This window comes from Tachyglossus aculeatus, chromosome Y2 (assembly GCF_015852505.1).
Source record: "Tachyglossus aculeatus isolate mTacAcu1 chromosome Y2, mTacAcu1.pri, whole genome shotgun sequence".
Classification (NCBI taxonomy): Eukaryota; Metazoa; Chordata; class Mammalia; order Monotremata; family Tachyglossidae; genus Tachyglossus; species Tachyglossus aculeatus.
The window spans coordinates 5,365,833-5,372,297 of NC_052094.1; the positions used below are offsets into that span (position 1 = coordinate 5,365,833).

Consider the following 6,465-nt stretch of genomic DNA (forward strand, 5'->3'; position numbering starts at 1 on the left):
AAGCTCCCACAACATCTGGTGATTTCCACCTTTCCAAGTGAGGTGTTCCCCACTCGGGATCGCATCTGAAGAGTTTCCAGTACTCTCCTGGTCTGGACTATGGGAGGAAGAGTCAAGGAGAGGCATACCCATTCCATTCCTAGCTTGGGCAGTGGCTAGCAAGTGGAAGGCAATTTGCTAAAAGTCAAAATTCACCTGGGTTGAATGCAGGGTCCAAATAATAATTGTGGTATTTGTTAAGTACATATTATGTGTCAAGCACTGTTCCATGGACACATCTCTCCCAGAGCACCCCACTTCCATATGCAAATTATTCTGGTAGTGTATCCACAGAGTTTCCTTGGTAAAAATATGAAAGTGATTTTCCATTGCCTTCTTCCATGCAGTAAACTTGAGTCTCTGCCATCAACTCTCTCCCGTGCCGCTGCTGCCCAGAACAGGAGAGTTTTGACTTGTAGCAGATTGCCTTCCACTCGCTAGCCACTGCCCAAGCTAGGAGTGGAATGGGTATGCCTCAGCTTGATTCTCCTTCTCATAGCCAAGACTGGTAGAGTACTGGAAACTCTCCAGGTGCAATCCCAAGAAGGGAATATTAATTATAATGATGGTATTTGTTAAGTGCTGACTGTACCAGGCACTGTACTAAGCTCTGGGATGGAGATAAGCAAATAGAATTGGACACAGTCCCTGAACTATGCAGGGCTCACAGTCTCAACCCTCATTTTACAGATGAAGTAACTGAGGCACAGAGAAGCAAAGTAAGTTGCCCAAGGTCACACAACAGACAAGTGGTGGAGCCGAGATTAGAACCCCTGACCCTTTGACTCCCAGGCCAGTTCTCTATCCACTATGCCATGCACCTCCTGGCCCTTCACAAAGCTTGTGATAAAGATTAGAAATAGCTTCTTTAAGGTATATCCTTTGTCTTTACCAGGTGCTCTTTCTATTAAGAAAATGTTCAAAAGACACCTAGACAAATCCCGCCAGGTGTGAGGGATTTGTTTCCAATGACCATTGACTTGCCGATCAAGCTAATACCTCAAGATGTGTGTTACTCAAGTTCTAGAAGGGTGGAGTTAGAGGCAAATGTAATTTCCAATTGAGTTCCACTTGGGAACTTGAATTGGAAAATATGGTTGGCTTCAGGTAGCAAAAGGATCTCTCCTGTGTCCCTCCAGAGACAGGGACAGTGTCTAATTCCGAAATGTGTATTTTTTCCAGGGCTTAGTACAGGGTTCTGCATTTGGTAAGCACTTAATAAATACCATTACTACTACTTAGCAATGAAAAAAAAATCAGTTGCCCATCCTCCTCCTTGGGGTTTCAGCCTACCAGAAATTTGAACTGTACAGAGAAGGAACAAATGGCAGTTGCCACTAAGGCAATGGTGGTCCAGGTCAGGAGCTCCCTCCAATTTGGCAGAGAAGCTGGAATGAACACTGACAGTACTCAGAGCTGTTAACCCAGATACCATTTAAAAGAATGAAAACCAGATTGTAGGCATCTCTCTGTGAGTGAAAGGGGGAGTCTAGGGGTTGGGGAGAAAGAAGGAAGAAAAGCTGCCATAAATCTTACCCCTTATTTGAGATTGTCTAAAGGAACACTCTGTATTTCTGCACATGCCTTTGCTGTTCAGATTTTGTGTATCAAACTGCACAACTTGTTTCCTGAATAAGATGTGGATGGGTTGTTTCCAGCATTTCAGACATCGACAAGGGTTTTTTGTTTCTGAGATCAATCAATCAGTGGTATTTATTGAGCACTTACTGTGTGGAGAGCACTGAACTTAGATGAGCTAAAGCCACTGGGTCTGTCCCCTAATGAAGTAGGATATGTTCCCTCAGGATATTTGACTCTATTGCCAGCCTTCCTTCATTATCTGTTCATTTCATCAGATTTTTCAAGTGAATTAATGAGCTTGGCAGCAACAGGTTGGCAATAGATGTTCTAACTGCTGAGCAGCCCTGCCGAAGATGTGAGTGAAGCCAACATTTTTTTTTCTAAGGCTTTCTGGGAAGTTCATAGGAGGTGGGCGGTGTGGATTTCAGCTGAGAAATTAGTTCAGATCATGCAAATAAATAAATAAGGAATGAAGAATCAGCATGGAGCTTTTTTCTCCAGTTTTCAGAACAATTTCCCCATCTCACTTTCCAGAGCTTTTCCTGGCTTTACCCCAGGATGACTCCTTTCTGGAGTTCAGCAGAATAGTTCTTCGAGAGGGTAAGAAATTTCCATCTTAACAGAAGAGAATGAACTCTTTGTCTGCTCTCTATCCTGCTCCTTTGTCTCCACACCCCCACAACCAAGTGGGTTTTGTCACATTATGCCAATCATTTATTCATTCAATAGTATTTATTAAGAACTTACTGTTTTTGAAGCACTGTACTAAGCACTTGGGAGAGTACAATACGACAACAAACAGACACATTCCCTGCCCACAACAAGCTTAGTCAATCAATGGTATTTATTGAGCGCTTACTGTGTGCAGAGCACTGAACTAAATGCTTGGGAGAGTACAGAGGCACATAGACACATATAACAGAGACACATTTCCTAACCACACTCTAGAAGGGACCAAACACTGGCAGGAAGAACCAGCTCCCTGTTACAGTCCCTCTGAACTGCAAGCTCACTGTGGGCAGGAGTGTTGTATGTACACTCCCAAGTATTGACTGATTGATAAAAGCTGAAGTCACCTAGTTGTTCAGGGATATAATCGTTGAGTTTCAAAGGTCCACCATAATTTAATAACATCCTAAAAGAAGGCAGAACAAAATTTTAATGAAGGGAAGAAGGCATGTTGAATTTTTCAGGACCCATCTCTGAAAAATATTCGGGAAAGGAGTAGTAGAAGTCAACATCTCAAACCTGATCTTTACAGTTGGAAGCCCCATAGCCTTTTGGCTTGACTTTGGGGAAATGCTTCTGACAAATCTCCCACCTTCCGATAAGGTGTCTCCCAGGCTTAAGACCTCTTGGGCTCTATGTGGGGATTTTGGATGGATCAAACAACCCCCATTCGATAAGTTCAGGGCTTCCCAAATCCTGCTCACCATCACTGTGAAAAATGCCAAACAAATGCTTTTTTCCTAACAGAGTATGAAATTTCTTGGTGAAAATTTCTAATTGGAAGGGAAGTAGGGAAAGAAGTTTGTATATCTCCCTGGGCTACCCTAATTGTCCCAGGCAGGACAAATAGAGGATCTATAAGGAGACTTCCTCTTCAGAAGGGAAAGAAAAGTTCACATGGATTGGGGCAGAGAGAATAATAATAATAAGTTTTATTTAAGTACTTGCTTACTGTATGCCAATCATTGTACTAAGTATTGGGGCAGTTACTAGATAATTAGATTGGACACAATCATTGTCCCACGTGGCACGCACATTCTAGTGGAGAAGAATAGATACTTTATTCCCACTTTATGGTTGAGAAAACTGAGGCACAGAAAAGTTAAGTCATGTGCCCAGGATCACGCAGCAGGCAAGTGGAAGAGTGGGGAATAATAACCCAAGCCCTCTGACTCCCAGAATATATTTGAAAAAGACAGAGAGGATGGAGCTTAGTACAGTGCCTGGTGCATAGTAAGCGCTTAACAAATACCATCGTTATTACCATCAAGAAAGGGAAGAGGGAAGTAACGTGGCCTAGTGAATAGAACATGGGCCTGGGAGTCAGAAGGACCTGGATTCTAATCCTGATTCCACCACGTGTCTGCTATATGTCCTTGGGCAAATCACTTCACTGCTCTGTGCCTCAGTTACCTCATCTATAAACTGGGGGTTAAGACTGTGAGTCCCATATCAGCACTTAGAACAGTGCTTGGCACATGGTAAGTGCTTAACAAATACCATCATCATCATATAGAAGAGGGACTGTGCCCAACCTGATTAGCTTGTACCCACTGCAGCACTTAATACAGATCTTGGCATATAGTAAGACCATAATAAAGACCATAAAAAAGAGGCAGAAGGTCAAAAATGGGGAACTGTAAGGGGGACACTTTCCCTTTTAATATAAAATCTAAATGTCCCTACATAAATTCAAATAAAACTGCATTCATGAATAACTTTTCATTCTAGGCTCAGAAAGAAATAACTTCATCTTTTTAGAGCAGCTGTCATGAGTCTGGGAATTAGAATAAAAATATTATTAGAAATACTAATCCAATATCATGAATTGAGGAAGCCTTGAATCTGCTTCTGACCAAGAACTGAGCAGGTCCTGCTGCATCACTACAAGTCACTGAGGGACCATCTCTGCCAAAGGGATCCTGGAACTCTTGATTACTCTTGATAAGTTTGCCAGGTAGTTGGCGAAAGGGGGGAGATTCTTCAATAATGTTGGTTCTGGAACCTAGACCTCTGAACAGTTTAAAGGAATTTGAGACCCCATTTGATTATGGGTTCTTTGAGAGCCTGTCCCTGTCCAACTACCCAATACAGTGCTCTTTACACAGAGAGTGCTCAATAAATTCACTTGAATGAGTGAAACAGTGGTTTAGAAGTCACGGAAGGAAAGTGACCCTAAAATACTCTCTCTTTGTGTAACTTTTCCTGGCCTAGGTGCTTGTTATACTGCTATGTCTTTATTGTACACCTGCTGTGTATTTTTCACATTCTTATTAACTGAGTGAGACTAAATTCTTGTACATTCCATCCTAAAACTGATTATTCTCGTGCTCTGTGGTTTTTAGTTTATTGTATTTGAGACCTCATTCTAATTGGATTATATTGTTCAGATGAAGGCTATGCCCAGTATTATAGTGGTGAGCAGAGGTATGTTACCTCCTGTGTTGCTCAGTTGTGAAGGAAGTTGCTAAAATGAATAGGGAGGGGTCTTACCTGCCATTTGACTATCCAAAGGGCTACAGTGAACTTCAGGACTTGTGGTGAAGAAATCAGCTTTGACCCTCCCACTCTCCCCTCTCAACCTGCCCCACCCACCCAAGCAAATACACTTAGATTGTGAGCCCAGTGTGGGACAGGGACTCTGTCCAACCTAACTTGTATCTACCCTAGTGCTTACAATAGTGCTTGACACATAATGAATGCTTAACAAGTACCATAAAAATTCATAAAAATTAAATACACACATACACATCTTTAAAGGCCTGAGTTTTAATCCAGCTCTGCCATGTGCCTGCTGTGTGGTCTTGGGCAACTCATGTAACTTCTCTGTTCCTGTTTCATCTTCTGTTAAATGGGAAATTCAATATCTGTTCTCCACCCTGACTTAGACTGCAAGTTCTGTGTGGGACTGGACAGTATCCAATCTGATTACCTACTCCAGCTCATAGCTTTGTGTTACCCAGGTGCTTGATACCTAGTAACCACTTAATAAGTATCACAATTATCATTATTATTCTTATTATTATTATTATTATCCCTTTCCCCTTCTCTTTATTTTATGTTGGTAACAGGCTTATGGACAGACCTGGAATTCTGTCCCAGTGTTCCTGCTTCTCAGTGGGAAAGTGTCATAGGAGAATCCAAGAACATTGTACTCCCAGGAAGATCATGGAGGAACATCAAGACTTAACAGATGAGGAAACTGTTGCTTCAGGCAAGAGAGGCAACCAGCTCTTGTTGTGAGCAGGGAATGTGTCTGTTTACTGTTATACTGTACACTCCAAAGCATTTAGTACAGTGCTTTGCACACAGTAAGTACTCAAAAAATATGATTGAATGACCATCTGAGAGGGACTAGCATCCCTCGGTCTGCCAGAAGTGGTACCTCTGTAATCAGGGATCAGGGATCTGTAACCACTGGCTCCACAGCAAATGGAGAGAGATTCATCATCATCACTGGTATTTGATAAGCGCTTACTGGGTGCAGAGCACCGTACTAAACGTTTGGGTGAAAGCAGCGTAACATTGTCAGCAGACAAGATCCCTGCCCACAGTGAGATTTGGAGGTCTCTCTGTTTGGATAAATGTAACTGTGGTATTTGTGTGAAGGATTGTGCTAGGTGTTGGGGTAAATGTGACCCAATCAGATCAGATGCAGCCTCTTCTGTGCCATAATGGATTCCCAATCTATGGAGAAAGGAGGGCAGGTATTGAATCCCTACTTTGCAGATGAGGAAACTGAGGCTCAGACAAATCTAAGCACTTGTCCAAGGTTACCCAGCAGGCAAAGGCAGAGTCAAAAAGTTCACAGAACAGTATCAATGATATCATATGGGATGGGGTTGGGGGGAATATTTTTCTCCACCTCAACATGGCCGACCCTGAGGGGATATTTGCCCATGCTCTGTTCCTGGCTCTGTCACCCCAAGTAGAAGGAAGCCACGGCTGCCAGTTATCATTAGTCAAGGAAAGCTAGTCCTTGGGCTAACTTTGTAGAGGGCTGCCTCGGGGAATTTTATTTTAACAGTGTTTGTTAAGCGCATACTATGTGCCAGGCACTATACTGGGGTAGATACAAGTTAATCAGGTTGGACACAGTCGCTGTCCCACAAGCAC

At 42.7% G+C, this 6,465-nt stretch overlaps 1 non-coding gene across 1 annotated transcript; it reads right to left on the reverse strand.

Moving 5' to 3' along the window:
- Positions 1–450: 450 nt before the first annotated feature.
- LOC119946700 lies at positions 451–588 on the reverse strand. The gene has a single exon (XR_005456457.1). It is a non-coding gene; the product is annotated as a small nucleolar RNA SNORA7 (small nucleolar RNA).
- Positions 589–6,465: the final 5,877 nt, after the last annotated feature.